This window comes from Marmota monax, unplaced genomic scaffold (assembly GCF_021218885.2).
Source record: "Marmota monax isolate L192 unplaced genomic scaffold, Marmota_monax_Labrador192_F-V1.1 WCK01_AAM20220418_F8-fsc00885, whole genome shotgun sequence".
NCBI classification, from domain to species: Eukaryota; Metazoa; Chordata; class Mammalia; order Rodentia; family Sciuridae; genus Marmota; species Marmota monax.
The window spans coordinates 24,510-47,246 of record NW_026692995.1 but is presented as its reverse complement, the minus strand read 5'-3'; the positions used below and the strand labels follow the sequence as shown (position 1 = coordinate 47,246).

Sequence of the window (22,737 nt, the reverse complement as noted above, 5' to 3'; positions counted from 1 at the left end):
GGAATCTCTGGGACACAATGAAAGCAGTTCTAAGAGGAAAATTCATTGCTTGGAGTTCATTCCTTTAAAAAAGGAGCAACCAACAAATAAATGATCTCACACTTCATCTCAAAGTCCTTGAAAAAGAAGAGCAAAACAACAGCAAATGTAGTAGAAGGCAATAAATAATTAAAATCAGAGCTGAAATCAATGAAATTGAAATAAAAGAAACAATTGAAAAAATTGACAAACTAAAAGTTGTTTCTTTCAAAAAATAAATAAGATTGACAGAACCTTAGCCATGCTAACGAAGAGAAGAAGAGAGGGTACTCAAATTACTAGCATATGGGATGAAAAAGGCAATATCACAACAGACACTACAGAAATACAGATGATAATTAGAAACTATTTTGAAACCTTATATGCCAATAAAATAGAACATAGTGAAGTCATCGATAAATTTCTTAAGTTATATGATCTGCCCAGATTGAGTCAAGAGGATATACACAACTTAAACAGACCAATATCAATTGAGGAAATAAAAGAAGCCATCAAAAGACTACCAACCAAGAAAAGCCCAGGACCGGATGGGTATACAGCAGAGTTTTACAAAACATTTAAAGAAGAACTAATACTAATACTTTTCAAGCAAGTTCATGAAATAGAAAATTAGGGAGTATTTCCAAATTCATTCTATGAGGCCAACATCACCCTGATTCCTAAACCAGATAAAGACACTTCAAAGAAAAAAACTACAGACCAATATCTCTAATGAACATAGATGCAAAAATCCTCAATAAAATTCTGGCAAATTGGATACAAAAACATGTTTAAAAGATTGTGCACCATGATCAAGTAGGATTCAACCCTGGGATGCAAGGCTGGTTCAATATATGGAAATCAATAAATGTAATCCACCACATCAGTAGACTTAAAGATAAAAACTATATGATCATCCCAATAGATGCAGAAAAATCATTGAAAAATACAGCATCACTTTATGTTCAAAATATTAGAAAAACTAGGGATAACAAGAACTTACCTCAACATTGTAAAACCTATTTATGCTAAGCCTCAGGCTAGCATCATTCTAAATGAGGAAAAATTGAAAGCATTCCCTCTAAAATCTGGAACAAGACAGGGATGCCCTTTTTCACCACTCCTATTCAACATAGTTCTTGAAACACTGGCCAGAGCAATAAGACGATTGAAATAAAAGGCATAAAAATAGGAAAAGAAGAACTGAAATTATCACTATTTGCGGGTAACATGATCCTATACCTAACGGCCCCAAAAGCTTCTACCAAGAAACTTCTAGAACTAGTAAATGAATTCAGCAAAGTGGCGGGATATAAAATCAACACTCATAAGTCTAAGGCAGTCCTGTATATCAGTGCAAACCCTCTTAAAGGGAAATCAGGACAACCACCCCATTCGCAATATCCTCAAAAAAATAAATAAATAAATAAATAACATACTTGGGAATCAACCTAACAAAAGAGGTGAAAGACCTTTACAACAAAAACTACAGAACCCTAAAGAGAGAAATAGAAGAAGACCTTAGAAGATGGAAAGATATACCTTGTTCATGGATAGGCAGAATTAATATCATTAAAATGGCCATATTACCAAAAGTACTCTATAGGTTTAATGCAATGCCAATCACATTCCCAATGGCATTCCTCACAGAAATAGAAAAAGCAATCATGAAATTCATCTGGAGAAATAAAAGACCCAGAATAGTTAAAGCAATTCTAAGCAGGAAGAGTGAAACAGGTGATATAGCGATACAGTATTTTAAAGTATACTACAGAGCAATAGTAACAAAAACAGCATGGTACTGGTACCAAAACAGGCAGGTAGACCAATGGCATAGAATAGAGGACACAGAGATCAATCCAGAAAATTACAACTACCTTATATTAGACCAAGTTGCTAAAAGCATGCAATGGAGAGAGGATAGCATCTTCAACAAATGGTGCTGGAAGAACTGGAAATTCATATGCAACAAAATGAAATTGAATCCCTTTCTCTCACCATGCACAAAAGTTAACTCGAAATGGATCAAGGACCTAGGAATCAAACCAGAAACTCTGTGTCTAATAGAAGAAAAAGTTGGCCCTAATCTCCATCTCGTGGGGTTGGGCGTCAAATTCCTTAATAGGACACCTATAGCACAAGAGTTAAAATCAAGAATCAACAAATGGGACATATTTAAACTAAAAAGCTTTTTTCGTAGCCAGAGAAATAATAAGTGAGGGAAAAAGGGAGCCTACATCCTGGGAAAAAATTTTTACCCCTCACACTTCAGATAAAGCACTAATCTCCAGAGTATACAAAGAACTGAAAAAGTCAAACAACAACAAAACAAATAACCCAATCAACAAATGGGCCAAGGATCTAAACAGACACTTCACAGAGGAGGACATACAATCAATCAACAAGTACATGAAAAAATGCTCACCATCTCTAGAAATCAGAGAAATGCAAATTAAAACTACTCTAAGATACTATCTCACTCCAGTAAGAATGGCAGCCATTATGAAGTCAAACAATAACAAGTGCTGGTGAGGATGTGGGGGGAAAGGTACACTTGTACATTGCTGCTGGGACTGCAAATTAGTGCAGCTAATATGTAGGGCAGTATGGAGATTCCTTGGAAATCTGGGAATGGAACCACCATTTGACCCAGCTATTCCCCTTCTCGGACTACACCGAAAAGATCTAAAAAGAGCATACTACAGCTACATCAATGTTCGTAGCAACACAATTCACAATAGCTAGATTGTGGAACCAACCTAGATTCCCTTCAACAGATGAACGAATAAAAAAAAAATGTGGCGTTTATACACAATGAAATATTACTCGGCACTAAAAAATAACAAAATCATGGTATTTGCAGGGAAATGGATGGCGTTGGAGCAGATTATGCAAAGCGAAGTTAGCCAATCCCTAAAAAACAAATGCCGAATGTCTTCTCTGATATAAGGGAGGTGACTCAAAACATAGTAGGGAGGAAGAGCATGAGAAGAAGATTATCACGAAACAAGGAAAAGAGGTGGGAGGGAATGGGAGGGAGAAGGGTAATTGCATGGAACATGGAAGGAGACCCTCATGGTTTCACAAAATACACATACGAGGGTGTGAGGGGAAAGGGAAGAAAAAAAGAGAGAGAGAGATAAGTGTCACAGTAGAATGGGTAGGGAGAGGCGATGGGAGGGGAGGAGAGGGGAGGGGGATAGGGAGGGCAGCAGAATACAACTGACACTAGGGTTGCTGTATGTATACACATGGATGTATAACCCATGTGATCCTGCAATCTGTACATGTGGAAAAATGAGAATTCATAGCCTATTTGAATCAAATGTATGATATGTCAATATCATTGCATTGCCTTGAGCAAATAATAAAAAAAAGAATTGTGATGCATTCCATTATCATGTATTTAAAAAATAAAAGCAATTAAAATCAATAAAAAAGAAAAGCAGTTTCCTGCCACACCCTCCAGCAGAAGTGGTCAGGAAAAAAGAGTACCAAATTGTGCATACAAATTAACATCATAAATCTCATCAGTTGGGTCAGAGTCAAAATCATGTTAATGAATTTCTCACAGCTGGCAGTTATTATAATTTGAAACACCAGATACAAGATTACTTCAAAAACTTCAGCAACAATTAATTTGAACCTATGAATGATATACATATACATTAACTGATTCTTATTAAGTAATTCCTAGTCACTATAATCTGCAACTATTCCTTATCAATCTTGTCTTCTGCACCCACATTATTATTACCATTTTTACCTCTCTCCTTTTCCTCACACAACCCTTTCTTACTTCTTTTTTTCACTTTTCTCTCTGAATTTTTTTTTATTTTAACCCATGTTCAAATTAAATGTAGTATAAAATTATTAATGAGTATGCTTTTTCGCCTATAGTATATTACTCCTCAGCCACATTTATTCTGGGTAAATGAGGTTATAGATATCATTAGTAATTACATTACAGTATATGTTGATGTACAATTTACTTTAAAACTATCACTATTTTAGCACTCTCTCTTTTCAAAGAGCCATTGGTGGTTGAAACTAACACATAAATTAAGCTGAGCCTATGTGTTGAAGTTTACAATGGATTATAATAACAACAATGGATTATTACAAAAGAGATTTACTTACAAAAGAAACTCCACATAAAAGAAGAAAAAAGAATTTATCTGAGCAAATGTGCAATTATAGGATCTCTGAAAGCATGAGGAACTGGAGAAAACTCTCCCTCTAAAATTTACAATCCTTTAAAAGGAAACCATAAATATTGAAGGAGATGAAATTCCAGAGAAGACTGAAAAAAGTTGCCTTTTAAAAAGCTTAGAGAACTAAAAGCAAATCTAAGAAATTCACTTAGAGAGAAAGCACAGGTGAAAGGCCATTTCAATAAAGTGACATTGTAAAACGAAAACAATAAGAACACCCAGAAATTAAAGATACAATAAATCAAGTGAAAATTTTTTTTAAAAGTATCACTGACAGATTAGAGTACATAGTAAACAACTTCAGGTCACAAAATACAGGGAATATAAATATGAACGCTAAGAGAAGTACACAGAAATAAAGAAAACAATAAAAGACCATGCTCAGAAGACCTTTGGGACAACATTAAGGGACTTCACTCTTAGAGTAATTAGAATTGAAGAGGCCATGAAGACACAGACTAATTGTAGTAAGAATCTTTATTAGTGAAAGAATAGCATAAAATATTTAAACGTTATGTTACTGTAGTAGCTAGCAATGAGTAGCAAAATGCAGGCAAGGTCACAGTGTTCTTTAAATTAATTTAGGGTCCTTCCTTAAATTATTTCCAAAAGTAGATGAGAAAACAAAGGGTGGTCATTAATTTGTAGAAAATAAACAGAAGCAAAGGATATAATGGGAAGACATGTCAAGAGAAAAGGATTAATGAAACTAACTCTTGGCAGGGTTCACTGAAGTTGGTGTGAAGCTAGGAATTATGACTAAAGGAGTTTCCATTTGTCTTGTAAGGGATATTTTATCAGTAGCACAGGAACACTAAGGTAACTTCTGACTAGCTATTGACTCCAGTGCCCACATTAACATGGGATTGACTTGTAGATGAAGCGCCCCCTAAATAGAAAGGCCACAATGAATGACTGTTCTGGAGAGGACTAAGTAAGGTCAAAAAATCCACTGCCCAACATAAAGGAGGAATTGAACTCCTATTGGCAGAGAGTACAGAAGGAGGTCTGCAGTTCTCCTGGTAAACTTCAAACAGTAATAAAATTAGGGACACTTTTGTCTCATTTTTCATTTTCTGCTTGGAGATGGCCCACTCTCTCCCTTAAGGGTGCTTTTTGCTTAAGCCTCACTTTTCCTTTACTTTATCTTCACCGCATTTTTACTTTTAATAAAGTTCTCTTGCATGACTTTAAGTCTTCTTTTATTGGAACACAAGAACCAAGGTGTAGAGTTTCAGCTCCCTGCTTTCCTCTGACAATTAGGAATGAGATGGACATTCACATTGAGAAAACATAGATAATTCCAAGCAGGAACATAAAACAAAACAAAACAAACAGACAGATAAACAACAACAACAACAAAATACCAGGATAAATCAAAACAACACACACACACACACACACACACACACACACAAACTCCCCAAAGCACACAAAAATCAGAAATCCTAACAGAGAATAAGGATAAAATATTAAAATCCTCAAGTTAATATCTCAGGTCATATTCAGATGCAAACAAATAAGGGTTACTTCTGACTTTCTAGCCCTGGATCTAAAATCCAGGAGGACTTGGAAAACAGAAGCAAAGGATATAATGGGGAGACAGGTCAAGAGAAAAGGATTAAAGGAACTAACTCTTGACATGGTCCACTGAGGTTTCAAGCAATGAAAGAAAACACTTGCCAACAAAGAATGCTATATTCAACAATGTTGTCCTTCAGAATTGAAGGAGATATAAATAAACACTTTCCAAAATGCATAGAGTAAAATAATTCATGACCACTAAACCAGTGTAATGTTTAATCTGAATTGTCAACTTGACTGGATTAAGAAACACCTAAGACTGAGGCTTTTGGGTGCCTCAGTGAGAGTGTTTCTAGGAATGATTGGCATATGGGAGAGCAAACTGAGGTGGTGACACATCCTAAACGTGGGACTCATTGACCAATAAGTTGGAGGTTTGGATAGAATAAAAAGGTTGGAAAAATGAGGAAGTAGCAGCAGATGCAAGCTCAATCCTTCTTGAATGGGTTTTTGATTTGCTGTGATGCCTGAGGGCATCAGACTCCAGCTTCTTCACTCTTCCAAGGCAGACTACCAAGTGAGTCTCCAGGGATTTACTAAGCCTTCAGTCCCAGACTGGGCTGCATTATTGATCCCTCTTTTTCTGAAGTTTCAGCTTCTTGGACTGCACAGCTAATTCCTTCAGATCTCCAGTCTGCAAATAGTCATTATGGAACAATCCAGCTTCTGTTTGTGTAACTCAATCTAATAAATCCCCTTTTTATAATCATATATACATATATATATATATATATATATATATATATATATATATATATATATGTTGTTGGCTAATTTCATACATACAAACACACACACACACTCACATTGTTTGATCTGCTCCTCTGTAAAACCCTAATACAGAAATTTTAACTGAGAAGTTGGGTCATTGCTGAGACTAAACTGACAATGTGATTTAGTAACTTTTGGAGCTTTTTGGAATTTGTGGGAGCAGTTTAGGAAGTTTAGAGATGAAATCTGGAAGTGCTTTAGAATGTTGTAAGTAGAGATTAGAAAAATTGCCCAATTGGTATCGGTTATTCTTGTGGGAGCTCAGAAGACCAGAATACCAATAGAACTGCACAGTAAATACAGGGATCATGAATTTTTCAGAGGAGAAAGACTCTATTGGAAATTGGACTAGAGGCCATTTGTGTAATATATGACTAAGAGGTTGTCTGCATTTTGCCCTTGTCCTGAGAATTTCTGTGAGGCTGATTTTAAAAGTGATGGACTCCTTTTCCTTTTATACATTTTTAAGTTGTAGATAAACACTTTATTTATTTATTTACTTACTTACTTATTTATTTATGTGGTGCTGAGGATCAAATCCAGTGCCTCACATATGCCAGGCAAGCACTCTAGCACTGAGTCACAAACCCAGCCGAAAAGTGATGGACTTCTTAATCAGGGAGAAGAAATTTCTAAGCAGCATAGTATTTAGGCTGTGACAAGACTATTGCTAGCAGCTTTTATTCAAATTTATTGAGAAAATCAGAAGCAGAAAGCAAAGCAGAAATATTTTTTAACATTTGCAGTGCGGCCATAAAACTGGGAGGAAAACCTGGGCTAAACAATGTGTGGTTATTAAAGACATTATGACCACTAAAGAAATGCTAAAGACTTTGCCCATAGACAATAAAAAATATATGTCTTGAGGGTATCTCAGGAATTGACAAGACCTCACCCTTCTCAGACTCTAGGGTATAAAAGTAAAGAAACCCATTTGCACAGGGCAGCCTAGGAAGTTATTTTTGCCACACTCAGTCATCCATACACTCAGGTTACTGCAGCTGAGGTCACTGGAGGTTTGGCTACTGCTCAAGATGGAGGTAATTGGACTAGAGGCATCAACCACACAGTTCTGTTTATGAGGGGTTGCAGGATGTTGGAGTAAGGGGTTCATGGAGATTTTCACCAAGATTTCAAAGGAAGGCTTGGGAAGTCCCTGCAGGCAGCCCCTGATAGAGCAATGTGTGGAGATGTTAGGAGGAAATGGAAACTGCAGTGGAGACTAATAAATTCCAGTAATGTGGAATGCCTTACTAGGAAAGTTATAGGAATTGGACAGAGACAAGCCAACAGTGAGGACATGGGGGCTGCAACTAGGAAAACCATAGGGGAAAAGCTACACAAGCCCTTTGGAGAGAATGTCAGGAGGCAATATGCTCCAGATGCAGGACATAGAGCTACAGAACTTTGCAAAGCCGGATTTTAGATTCGCTTTGGTTCCATCCCTTCTTTCCATGCTTCTGTTTATCTGAACAGAAATGTTTACTATATACCTTTATATATTGGAGGTATGTAACTTGATTTTGATTTTTATAGTAGCTCACAGTGAAAGTTTGCTCTGGGTTTCAAACAGACTTTGGACTTGGACATTTGGGAAATGCTGAAAATGTTAAAAGACTGTGGAAACTCTTGAAAACAGACTAAAGAAATGTTGGCATTGTGAGTTAAGTATGAGCTGTTGGGAGTCAGAGGCAGAAGGTTATGGTTTAGATATTATGTGTCCCCAACGTTCCTCTATCACATTCTTCCACCATAATGTTCTGCTTCACCTTGGGCCCTGAGGAATTCAGTTAGCAATCTATGTATTGAGACCTCTGAAACTGTGAGCCCCAAAATACATTTTTTTTCTACTTCACATTGTTCTTGCCAGGTCTTTTGGTCACAGCAGGGAAAAAGCTGACTAAAACAATCAATACTACATAAAATTCTGAAAGAAATGTTACACATAGAAAAACTCAAAAAGAAACCTCAGAGGTACTGATTAGATGAAACTTACTAGGAGATTAGTTATGCAAATGAAAATTAAGACAGATTTAATATATAAAACAAATATTTATTCATGATAACTGGATGTAAACAGTCTCAAATCTCCAATTAAAAGACATTGACTGTCAGAATAAATTAAAAAAAAAAACAGATTCATCTATACAGTGCTTGCAAAAGACATAATATTTGCAAAGACATTCATAGGTTAAAAGTAAAATGGTGGAAAACGTTGTATGCAAAGGGAGTCCAAAACAAAGCAGGAGTAACTATTCTCATATCAAACAAGGTGAATTTAAATAAAAATTTAATGAGAAGAGACAAGGAAAATCACTTCATAGTAGAATAAGATGATACATCTGACAAGAAAATATAGCCATAATAAATATTTATGCCACAATGTCAGTGCAAATTACTATATAAAAGTCTCAGAGACATTAAGTCTCAGATAGACCCCAATACAAAAACACTGAATGGTTTCAACACTGCCATCTCACCAATAGATAGGTTATCTAGGATAAAAATCAATACAGACAGTTTTCATTATAAATTCTATAAATAAAATGGAACTGTCATCTTTAGAATATTTCATTCAAGAACAGCTGAATTTACCTTTTTTTATATTATTCTCATGAAACCGACTCCAAAAGATACCATCCTGCAGGTCATAAAGGAAGTCTTAGCAAATACTCAACAATCAGTATAATCCCATTCAATTTATCGATCACAACAGAATTAATTTTGATATCAATAGCAAGAAAAGTTATAAAAACCATATAAACAAATGGATATTGAACAATGCAATTTTGAAGAAGAAATGGATTATAGAAAAAATGAAGATAAAATTAAAATATTCCTACAATCAAATGGGAGTAGAGATACAATGCAACAAAATCTCTGGAACACCATAAAAGCAGTTCTAAGAGTATAATTTATAGGATTAAGGTCCTACAGTATGAAAACAGAAAGAACCTGAATAATCTAGTGTTACATTACTAGAAAATAAAAAACAAAAATAAAATCTAATTCCCAAATTAATAGAAGAGGAGAAATAATTAAGATTAGAAAAAAATATTAATGAAGTTGAGAAAAATACAAAGGATCAATACACTAAAAGTTATTTTTTTGAAAAGATAGGTAATATTTATAAGCCCTTGCACAATCTAATCAGAAGAAAGAGATGATCTAAATCAACAAAATTAGAAATGATAATGTAGATATCACCATTACAGACATTCTGTAATACAAAATATCATTAGGGACTGTTTTGAAAACAGATTTTTAATAAACTGTGAAATCTAGAAGATATTCAAAATATTTCTAGACACACATGACCCTCCAAAATTGAACCATAAGGATATAGAAAACCTAAACACACTGATATTAAGCAACACAACAGAAACAGCAATAAAATACCTTCCAACAAATAAAAGCTGAGGATTGAATGGACTCTCAGATGAATTCTACCAGATCAGTAAGTAAGAGCTAATGTCAATTCTCCTTAAACTATTCCAAGAAAGGGAAAGTGAGGGAACACTCTGACATTGAGTCTATGAAGCCAGTATCACCCTGATATGAATACAAGATAAAAATACATCAAGAAGAAATAACGACAGAACAATATGCATGAGCAAAATAGATGCAAAATACCTGAATAAAATATTAGCAATGTGCATTCAAAAACATATTAAGATTATGCAGCATGATCAAGTTGGCATTATTCCAGGAATGCAAGGTTTCTTCAGCTCACACAATCATTAACTGTAAATCTTTACATGAAACAATAATCACATAATAATGATTACGTAATAATCTCAATGGTTGAAGGAAAAAAAGCCTGTAAGAAAAATCCAGCACACATTTATGTCAACAACACTGAAGAAATTGGAGACAGAAGTAACTTTTCTCAATATCATAAAATCTATATATGTCAAACCCAAGTCAAATATCACACTGAACAAGAAAATATTAAAGTTTCAGAATCAGGAACAAGAGAAGAATGCCCACTGTCTTCATTTTTATTCAGTATTCTTCTTGAATCTAGCCAGAGCGATCAGGCAAGAGAATAAAATTAATGGGATAAAAATGGGAAAATAACTCAAATTATCTCTGTTTTCAGACAGCATGAACTATCTTTAGAAGACCAAAAAATCCACCTGAAAATTTCTAGACTTGTTGAACAAAAAATAAGTAGTCAGAAAAGTAGAGAGCTTTATAAAAGTTCATCCGCTTTTATATACTACAATAATAAAACTGCTGAGAAAGAAATCAGGAAAACAATTCCATTCACAGGAGCCTCAAGAAAAAAATTTATAAAACTGGGGGAGGGGGAAATTCTAACTAATGAGGAGAAAAAGCTCTTCAATTAAAATGATAGAAAACTGAAGCTAGAAATTAAAAAAATAATCTTAGGATATGGAAAGATGTCCCATGTTCTTGGATAGGTAGAATAAATATTGTCAAAATGGCCATATTACAAAAAACAATACACAGATTTAATACAATTTTTGTCAAAATACCAATGATATTCTCCAGAGAACTAGCAAAACAGTCCAAAAATAAAAATGCAGAATAGTCAAAAACAAGCCTGATAAGTAAGAACAATGCTCATTGCATCACACTACCTGATCTCAAAAGACAGCATGGTATCAGTAAGAACCATTTATGAGAACCCTGCAGCAGCAAGCAGAGGAAAGAGATTGGGAACTCATAATGGAAGTTGCTGTACTGACCCAGCAGTTGCATTGTGTGGGCTCTGACGTGTTCCTTGGCAATTGTGTTTGACACAGTTGCGATGAGAATTGTGCCTTAGGTGATCCAGGCTCAGGATATTCAGAAGAGAGAGTTCCCTCTGTTGCTGGTGTCCCATCAAGGCTATCAGGAAGATGGCCAGACAGGAGCTTCTGCACACCAGGTCTGTTCCTGGGTAATTCACATGCCTAGTGGTGAATGTCAGACGTGTAGAGGCTAAGATTACACACAATAAAGAGAAATTTATAGGAGGCCCTGGAAACCCAGATACACAGCAGGGATTTTGGAATAAATCTCAAATATCACTGTCACAGTTTTTCCAATGTGAGCCAAGATTCCATCCCAAATACAGGAAATTTCAACTTAGAACTCTGTACCAGCTCCAAAATGGGAGTAACCACTTGTTAGCACTCCCCAGTCTATCCCCAGACCTAGACTAAAGGGCTATAGAGCCCAAAAATAAATATATAGAATGAAAATTTGTCCTTGCCAATATTTTAACAACCACAGTGGAAATAAGCCTTTTATTTAATTCTATTTTTAAATTTCATTTTATTTTTTACCTTTTTCTATTATGTGTGACCTTGCACATGTTTGCATGTGTGTGTCTGTGTGTGTTTGTGTGTGTGTGTGTGTGTGTGTGTGTGTGTGTGTACGAGAGAAAGAGAGAGAGAGAGAGATTGAGATCATTTAGCATAGAGGTATCAATATACTCATGCATACATATATACATATGCATACATTAATTCATATAACTTTACTTTCATTTTATTTAGTTCTCTTTTCATCATTTTATTGATTTGACTTTCATGGTTAATATTTTACGTGTGTTTGAGTTGTTTTGATCTTCCTTTTGTTTTTGTTTAATCCTTGTTCTCTATTCCTCTTATTGCTCCTTATTCACTCTCTCTTCCCCAACTAATAGCCACATTTTCCTTTTTTCCTCCATCTTTATTTTATGACTCTTAGGTATGTTTACACCTTCTTTTTTAATAGTCATCATCTGGTACCTATCTTCTGCTTATCCTATGTTTATTTTTTACATATTTCAAAATTTCTTTTGCCTTCCTACCCTAGTTTCTCTTCACCTAAGAAATGGTAATTCCACAATATGATAAAATTATAAAGTTTTATAATGTCTATGTAAGTACTACCTCATTCTTGTTGTGATCATTTATAGAGAGATGATGTAAACCTGCTGTTTAATGCCTAATCTAGTGCATGGTTGTTTGTTGTTAATTCTGATATTAAGTGCTGACCTCACAATTTCTTCACAGGTGGTGATTAGTGTTATAGATGCCAAAGTAGACACTGGACATTTATTTTAAGGATTGACATCAATTGTCAATTTTGTTGCAATTCCTGGTTCCTCCTTTCTCTAATAAGGGCTGGAAAGTGATTGGCACCTTTCAAGTTCATACAGTACAGATCCTGCTGTTGAGCAATACACACAGCTCTTCCAAGTAACAGCCAACCTCATTTCACACACAATCAAGCTTCATGAAAGCCTCAACAATAACTCAATACATAGAATAGAGGAGAGAAAAACCCCAAGCCAACAACCAGGCCCCAAGGAGAAACAATTAGATAAGGACCTCAGTGTCCACTCCTGGTCCTGTATTCATACATCAAGAACAGAGAAAAGTGCCAGAACAAAAAAGATAATTACACTAAAAAAAGACATAAGTATTTAAAAAAATGGAAATCCATCTCAATTGATGTGCAAGTCAAACATGTTTGAAACCACAAGGAAACAGGTTGAAAGTGAAACCATGGAAAAAATAGTCCGTGAAAATAGGGTCTGAAAATAATCAGGAGTAGCTATTCTCATATCTCTCAAAGCAGATTTAAAAACAAAAATTAAGCTGAAGAGAAAGAATAACACTACATGCTGGTAAAAGGAACAAACAAATAAGAATATATAACAATGGGAAATATATTATTTGCCAAATGTCAGTGCATTAAATTACATAAAAACTTCCTGACATTAAATCCCAGATACACCCCAATAAACTGATAAGCTCATTCATCAAAGTAGCAGGATATAAATTTACATTCATTTTATATATATATAAAACATTTCAACACTGATTCTATGGAGAAAGAACTCTGGACAATTATACCATTTAAAATAATCTAAAAAAAAACATTGAGAATTACTATAACCAGGGAGTTGAAATATTTCTACAATGAAAATTATAGGACACTGAAAAAAGAAATTAAAGAAGATATTACGCTTCCTCACTGCCCTCCAAATCCCGCTGCAGCCATTGCTGCAGCCATGATGCCGAAACGAAAGAAGCGGAATCAGCAACAGCAGCCACCACTGCCTGAACGGGAAGAGACTGGAGATGAGGAAGATGAGAGTTCCATAGAAGATGAGAGTCCCAGCCTTCTGGGCCCTCCCCGCGTGGCCAATGGAAAGCCTAGTGACCCCAAGTCAGCTCTTCACAGAGGTCCTCCAGGATCAAGGTGTCTGATGATTCCACCACTGCTGAGTCTCCCACCTCCTCCCCCGGGCAAAGGCCCAATCCAGGGAGGCCTCGGCCCCAGGTCTGGCCCATACGGTTGGGGTTGGTGGTGGGGTCAGCGCTGAACCCCCTTTTCTGGGGCCAGGCCATGGGGGGTCTCTCTAGGGAGAGCTTCCACAAAGAGCAGAGAAACCCTCGAAGGCTCAAAAGCTGGTCTCTTATCAAGAATACCTGCCCTCCTAAGGATGGCCCCCAGGTTATGGAAGACAAATCTGACTGCCCCGTCTGTCGACACTTTTCCAAAAAGGACCACTGTAGATATGAAAACCTCTGTGCCTTCTACCACCCAGACGTCAATGGACCTCCTCTGTGAGACTGTGCCTTCCCATCCAGGCTGGAAGGAGCCTTCTGTGACCCAGTGGCCATGTATTTCCCTGTGGCCCTGTGATGACTACAGTGAAGCTCTTACACCCAACGCCCTTGGTCAATGACATGTCCACTTCCATCCACCACCTCCCCGTTTTGGGGTCCAGAGTTGTGTTTCATCACTGGTGCGCAGTGCGCTCTGTTCTGATCCAGCCTCCAGAGACATGCCTTTGGGACCCCTTCTTGTTCCCTTCAACTGCCTCCTGGATCTTCTTCCCTTTCACCAAATGACTGCGGAACAGGAAACCTCTTTGGTGTGCTCTTTCTTGTGCATCATTCTATCTGTCTCCAGTACTGCCCTCAATTCCTGAGAGCTCTGGAGCGGTTTCCTACCCACTTTAGCTGCTTGTTTTAAGTCCTTTTTATGTGACATCCCAGTGTTTTCAGCTGCTAGAGAAACTTGCCAGGTTTTCTGACCTGAGGTCAATTTTTGGGTGACTGGTACAGAGTTGCTCCCTGAAAGGCAACTGCCCCTGCTTTTGGATTTTGTAGTTTCCCTGTCAGTAGCATGATCCCCACAGCTATGGTCTGTGATCACTGTGCTTTGTGAAACTGTGCATCACCCCATCAGTGTCTGTGGCATTTTTGTCATTTCCTAGCACTAGAATAAGTTTTTCTGCCAAAATGAGTGAGGCTCTTGGTGCCCTCTAGACTTTCCCCACATCCCAACTTGGGAGCATTGAGAAACTCCACAAGACTGCCTCCCTGGTCCTCCCCGTACTTCTCCTGGTGTTGATTATTCTTGGTCTGACACAGGCCAGTGATGTCTTGTAAAGCCTAAGATGGGCCTCCCTACCCAGCTCCTATTTAGACCATTTTAGTTAGACTATGTCATTATGAAGCTACCAGCCCTTTCATTTGAATTCTGTGAATCTCCACCTGGCCTATCTTTGGGTGGGACATGGGCAGTACTGTTGCTCTCTTCTGACACTCTTCCCTCACATCCCTGGCACTGGTTGTTTTCTGTGAAAAAGGTAGTGAACAGGTTCAGTTTTAAGCTGGCCTTGAGGAAATGGGTCAGGAGTTGTGTGGGCAAGAGTGAGGGAGGAGAGCCACTGGAGAACTGAGAATGAATTTTTTTTCTTTTTAACATTTTTTTAATATTAGTAATAAATGCAGTGGAAACCAAAAAAAAAAAAGAAGAAGAAGAAGTATATATTAGAAGATGGAAAGACCTTCCATGGTTTTGAATAGGCAGAATTAATATTGCCAAAACAAATATGTTACCATAAATGTTATACAGATTCTATGCAATTTCCATGAGAATGCCAATAACATTTTTCATGGTACTATAAATAACAATCATAAAATTGATTTGGAAGGATAGGAGATCCAGAGTACTCAAATCAATCTTGAGTAAGAAAAGAAATTCAGAAGGCATCAAAATACCTGATATTAAATTACACAACAGACATAATAGTAACAAAAAGACATGGTATTAGCATCAAAATAGACATGAATATCAAAGGGATAATATAGAAGACATAGAGAAAAAGCCACCTACTTACAGTCATCTGATTCTCAAAAAGGGTACAAAAATATATGTTGGATAAATGATATCCTTTTAAAAATGATGCTAGGAAGGTAGATATGCATATGTAGAAGAATATCTCTCACCTTGCACATAAGTCTAATCAAAGTGGATCAAAAGCTTCAGAATTAGACCAGAAAGTTTGCAGCTTCTAGAAAAACATGGGACCAACACTGCCTCATACTATTACAAGCATCGACTTTATTACAAAGACCCTTAATGCTCAATAAATATAACCAGCAATCAATAAATGAAATTAATGCCCTCAAATTAAAAAAAAATTCTGCCTGGATAAGTATAGGATTAAAAGCATGAAGAGAGAAACTCCAGAACAGAAGAAAACTTTTGCCAACTTCCCCTCTGACATGGGATTATTATTTAAAATAAATAAAGAACTCAAAAAAGTCAGCAACAGAAAACCAAATAACCCAATCAATAAATTGTAAACATAACAGATATCTCTTAGATGAAGACACACAACAATTCAATATTGAAAAAAAAAATTCAAAATCTCCAGCAATCAAGAAAATTCAAATTAAAACAACACTGACATTTTATCTCACTCTATTCAGAAAGGCAACTCTCAAGAATACAAATAGTACTAAATGCAAGTGATGATTTTTGAAAAAGTACACACATTTATTTTTTGTAGGACTCAAAACTTGTATGACTACTCTGAAATGCAATACAGAGATATTTAAAAAAATAGAAATTGAATCACCATATGACCAAGCTATCTTTTGGTAATTACCCAAAAAATCTAAAATCACCACACTCTACTTATACAGTCACATCGATGTTTATAGCAACACAATTTATAATAACCAAGGTATGGAATCAGTCCAGATGCCCATTAATAGACAAATGAATAGAGAAAAATGTGACACACACACACACACACACACACACACACACAATTTTTACTCTGCCATAAAAAGAATGATATTAGGCATTTGCTCATAAATAGATGGAACTAGAGAATGTCATGCTAAGCGAAATAAGCCAGACTCACAAATCCCAGGTTGTGGGCTGGGGTTGTAGCTAAGCGGCAAAGCTCTCACCTAGCAAGTGTAGGGTGTTGGATTTGATCCTTAGGACCACATAAAAACAAATAAATGAAATAAAGATATTGTATCCAACTACAACTAAAAAATACATATTAAAAAAAGAAAGAAAATCCAGGGTTGAGAGTTTTCTCTCATATGTGAATGTTATATCAAAATAAGGAGAAAAAGTAGGAGAGATTATATATCTCAAAGATAAATGGAAGATCCGTGTAGGAGAAGTGGGAGATAGAGTAAGAAATAAAAGGAAAGGAAGAAAATAATTAAAAGAAAAAATCATTAATTATTATCTGACCTACAACATTTCATCAAAATTTTAAAGACTGACTTTAATTGATACATCTGTAATGTAGTCATTTAATACTGTCTTTTTATGTGTATAATTAACTTTTTTATTTTACCTTATTATAAAATGTATCAAAACCTAGGATGTAGATCAGAAATTATGCAAATGCTAGAAATTTGGGATCAATACTTCAACATATTGGCTCAAGCATCAACTTTCTTAATAAGACTCCTAAATCTTAAGGAATAAAACCAAGAAAATATAAGTTGGATGGCATTAAGTTAAAATGCTTCTGCACTGCAGAGGATATGTTTAACAACTTAAGAAGAGACTCTATAAAGTAGAAAAAAGTCTTTGCCAGCTACTCATCTAACAAAGACTTAATTTTCATAATACATAAAGAAGAATTTAAATGACAAATGAAAACCTAACAAATACATTGTCAAATGATTAAATAGTAATTTCACAAAAGAAGAAATAGAATTGGTCAATAAATAATTGAAAAACAAATCAATGTTGTTAGCAATTGTGGGAATGTAAATCAAAGCTACATTGAAACTTCATATCACTTCAGTTAGAATGTTAATCATTAGGGCTAGAAATAACAAAATTTCCTGGCAAGGATGTGGGGAAAATATGAACTAATACATTATTGGTAGAATTGCAAAATTAGTATAACTGTTCTGCATTACAGTTTGAAGATTTTTAAAATTAAAAATGGAACTACCCTATGAACCTGATATACAATTTCATTGTGTTTATCCTAAAGAATTACAATCAGTACACTGCAGTGATACATGAATATCAACATTTTTAGCAGCACAATTCACAATTGCTTATGTTATGGAAACAGCTTATATATCCTTCAATCGATGATTGTATACAAAATATATAACATATACAAACAATGGAGTTTTAGCCATAAAAATATAAAATGATGTCATTTGCTAGTAAATGCATGGAACTTGAGAATAGCACCCTAAGTGAAATTAGCCCCACTCAGAATGTCAAAGGTAGATTGTTTCCTCTTATATATGGAAACTAGAAAGAGAAAAAGTGTAATAAAAAAAGAGATCTCGCAAAAATAGAAAGTATATAATTTAAGTAGAGAAAGAAGATGAAGAGGGAAGGAGTACTAGAAAAGAAAATCTATCCAGTTATTTCATTTATATGAATGAATATGCCAAAGTAAATCTCAATTTCATATTTAATTATAATGCACTGATTAAAATTAATAACAGGAGGGAGATTAGTAGAGTGAAGTGAGTATACCAGGGGGAGAAGGAGGGACTATAAAGGAAAGAGGTAGGGAATGACAGTGATCAAATTATGTTATGGGTAAAGCATACATTGGAAAAAAGAAAGCCTCTTCAACAAATAGTGCCGGGAATACTGGAAATAAATATGTAATAAAATAAAATTGGACCCCTAATCTCTCATCTGGCACAAAACTCTAATTGAATCAAGTACCAAGTCATTAGACAAGAAACACTGATCCTACTAGAAAAAAAAAGTAGGCCCAAATCTCCATCATGTCAGCTTAGAAACTGAATTCCTCAACAAGACTCAGAACGTGCAAAAAGTAAAATAAAGAATCAATGAGTGGGGTTGTATCAAACTAAGAAGCTTCTTCACAGCAAAGGAAACAATCAAGAATGTGAACAAAAAGCCTACAGAATAGCAGAAAATCTTTGCCACCTGCACGTCAGATAAAGCATTAATACCCAGGATATATAAAGAATTCCAAAAAGTGAACACACACACACACACACACACACACAAAGAAAAAACCCTCACAAACAAACCAATCAATAAATGGGCAAAGGAATGAACCCACAGACATTTCACAGAAGAAGAAATATGAATGGTCAACAAATACATGAAAAAAAAATGATTCAATGTCACTAGCAATTATAGAACTGCAAATTAAAACTAGTCAGAATGGCAAATATCAAGAATACAAGTAAAAATAAATGTTTGGTTAGAATGTAGGAATAAAGGACACTCATACATTGCTGGTGGGACTGCAAATTGGTGTAACCACTCTGGAGAGCAGTATGAAGATTTCTCAGAAAAGTTGGAATGGAACACCATTTGGCCCAGTTATCACACTTCTCTGCATATACCAATTTTTAAAAAAATCGTATATATATTTTTTGTTTCACCTATCTCCCTGGATTCTTTCTCACTTCTTTCATACTCACAGCCAACCTCTATTAATTCCTCTCCCACTCTTACTATATTTTTCCCTCTATCTTCTCTCCTTTCCCTTCATATACATCACAAATTACACTACTTATATTCCCTCATTGTTCATCATTGAATTGATAAAACCTTTTAGCACACATACTGTTTGTATTTAGACAATAATTGAACATATTGTTTTTATTTATTGCAAAAAAAACTGTAGATGCCCATAGGAGGTATTTGGTTTAAAGGCATATATTGTTTCCATTGAGTACTTTTAATATTAGTTTCCCCTTAAAGGTGAGGTACTTGAAGCCTTCAGGGACACTACAAGACTACAGGGTAGAAACTGTACTGCCCCAGATCCATACTGCTAGATGAGAAGACACATGAAACAACAACAACATGAATGAATGAAACAAGGGAATAAAGCACCATAAAAACTAAGATGTTTCAATAATAGAATACATATACAACACAGTAGAAGAAATGTCAAAGAAAGAATTTAGAAGATACATAGTTAGGCTGATATTTGAAATAAAGGATGGTATAGGAAAGAAAATAGAGGAAGCGAAATATCACTTCAGTAAAGGAGGCAGAGTCTATAAAAAGAAATTAAGCAGAAATCCTTGAAGTGAAGGAAACAATTAAAAAATTAAAAATTCAATCAGACTAGACCACATAGAAGACAGAACCTCAAGCAATTAAGACAAAATATATACCCTTGAAAATAAAGTTGACATCACAGAGAACATGGTAAGAAACCACGAATAGAATTTTCAAGAAATATAGAATAACAAGAAAAGACCAAATTTAAGATTTATTGGAAGAGATGGAGGCCTGGAGATACAAACAAAGGAATGCACAATTTTTGAGAGACATAATGTCAGAAAAATTAGCAAATCTAAAGAATGAATGGAAAATCAACTACAAGAGGTTTACAGGACCACAAATGTACAAAAGTACAGTAGAGCCACCCTAAGGCACATTATAATAATAATGACTAACATACAGAATAAGGATAGAATATTAAAGGTGTAGGAGAAAAAAATATCAAAGTAATATAGAAAAAAAAAACAATTCAGATTTCAGCTGATTTCTTAACCCAGATCCTAAACCCCAGGAGGTCCTGGAATAATATATATCAAGCTCTTAAAGAAAATGAATGCCAAGTGAGAATTTTATATCCAGAAAAATTAAGCTTCAGATCTGTAGATAAAATAAAAAGAAGAAGAAAACCAGAAAGGGGGGGGGGAGCTACACTAAAGAAAAGGTCAATCAAGGGAGAAACTAATTCAAAATCAAAATCAAAAATTAACCAAAATATCTGAGAGTACAACTCACATTTGTATTCTCAATAAAAAAACCCTGAATGTTAATGGTCTAAACTCATCAATGAAAAGAAATATATTGTCACATTGGATTAAAACAACAATATGCTGTCTTCCAGAGACTCAGATCCTAGGAAAAGACATCCATACACTAAAAGAGAAAGGTTGGGGAAAAAAATGTCACTTACATGGACTGTGATAACAAGCAGGGGTTTCCATCCTCAAATGAGACAAAGTGGACTTCAATCCAAAGTTAGTCAGAAGGAATAAAGAATATTTCATACTGCTTAAGGGAATCATATAGCAACTAAATATAACAATTGTAAATACTTATTCCCCAAACAATGGAGCATCTACATACATCAAACAAACCCTTCCCAATTTCAAGAATCAAATATAACACAACACAATGATGCTGGGTTACTTTAACATACCTCTATCACCACTGGCAAGACCTCCCAAACACAAACTACACTAAGAAACTATAGAGCTAAATACTACACTCAATTTTTAGACTTAATGGACATATATAAAGTATTTCACATCAATGAGTAAATACACCTTTTTCTCAGCATCACATGGACACTTCTCTAAAACACACCATATGCTATGCCACAAAGACACTCTCACCAAAAACAAAATAGAGATACTACACTGCATTCTATTGGATCATAATGAAATGAAATTTAAAATGAATGATAAAATAAAAAATATAAGCTACTTCAACACCTGGAAACTAAATAATATGTTATTGGATAAACAATGGATACAAGACGATATCAGGGAGATGATAAAAAAAAAATTCTTAGAGGTCAATGAGAACACTGATACAACATATCAAAATCTCTTGGACACTATAAAGGCAATGCTAAAAGGAAAGTTCATTGCACTGAGTTAATTCATTAAAAGAATAAAAAGTCGACACATAAATGACCTAACATTACATCTCAAAGCCCTAGAAAAAGAATAAAAAATCAACACCAAAAGTAGTAGAAGACAGGAAATAATTAAAATCAGAGTTGAAATCAATGAAATTGAAATAAAAGAAACAACTGAAAAAAATTACAAAATGACCAGTTGTTTTTTTAAAAAATAAATAAAATTGAAATTAGACCCTTAGATACACTAATGAAGAGAAGGAGAGGGAAAGATCAAATTGCTAAAATTCATGATGAAAAAGGAGATATCACAACAGACACTATTGAAATACAGAAGATAATTAGAAACTATTTTGAAATTGTTTACTCCAATAAAATAGAAAATCTCAAAGACATCTACCGATTTCTACAGACATATGATCTACTCAAACTGAATCAGAAAGACATACACAATTTAAATAGATAAATTTTATGCAATGAAATAGAAGATGCTATCAAAAGACTACCAACCAAGAAAAGCCTAGGACCAGTCGGATTCAGAGCTGAGTTCTACAAGATCTTCAAAGAAGAACTAATATCAATACTCCTCAAAGTATTCCATGAAATAGCCAAAGAGAAAACCCTTCCAAACTCCTTCTATGAGGCCAATATCACTCCAATTCCAAAACCAGACAAAGACACATGAAAGAAAGGAAAATTTAGACCAATATCTCTATGAACATAGATGTGAAAATTTTCAATAAAATTCTTGCAAATTGCATACAAACACATATTAAAAAGAAAGTGTGCCAGGATCAAGTGGGGTTAATCTCTTGGTTTTAAGGTTGGTTCAACATACAGATATCAATAAGCATAATACATCATATCAATAGACTTAACTACGAGAAGCGTATGATTATCTCAATAGAAACAGAAAAAAACATTTGACAAAATACAGCACCTCTTCATGTTAAAAACACTAGAAAATCTAAGGATACTAGGAACATAACTCAACATTGTAAAAGCTATCTTTGCTAAGCCCAAGCCAACATCATTACAAATGAAGAAAAATTTAAAACATTTTGTCTAAAAACTAGAACAAGAGAAGGATGGCCTCTTTCACCACTTCTAGTCAACATAGTACTTGAAACTCTAGCCAGAGCAAACAGATAAGATGAAAGAAATTAAAAGGATATGAATAGGAAAAGAAGAACTCAAACTATCACTATTTGCTGACAACATGATTCTATAGAAGATCAAAAT

At 35.0% G+C, this 22,737-nt stretch overlaps 1 pseudogene; it reads left to right on the top strand.

The window, feature by feature from the left end:
- Nucleotides 1-13,590: 13,590 nt before the first annotated feature.
- Nucleotides 13,591-14,235, top strand: LOC124098073 (proline-rich protein 3-like; annotated as a pseudogene).
- Nucleotides 14,236-22,737: the final 8,502 nt, after the last annotated feature.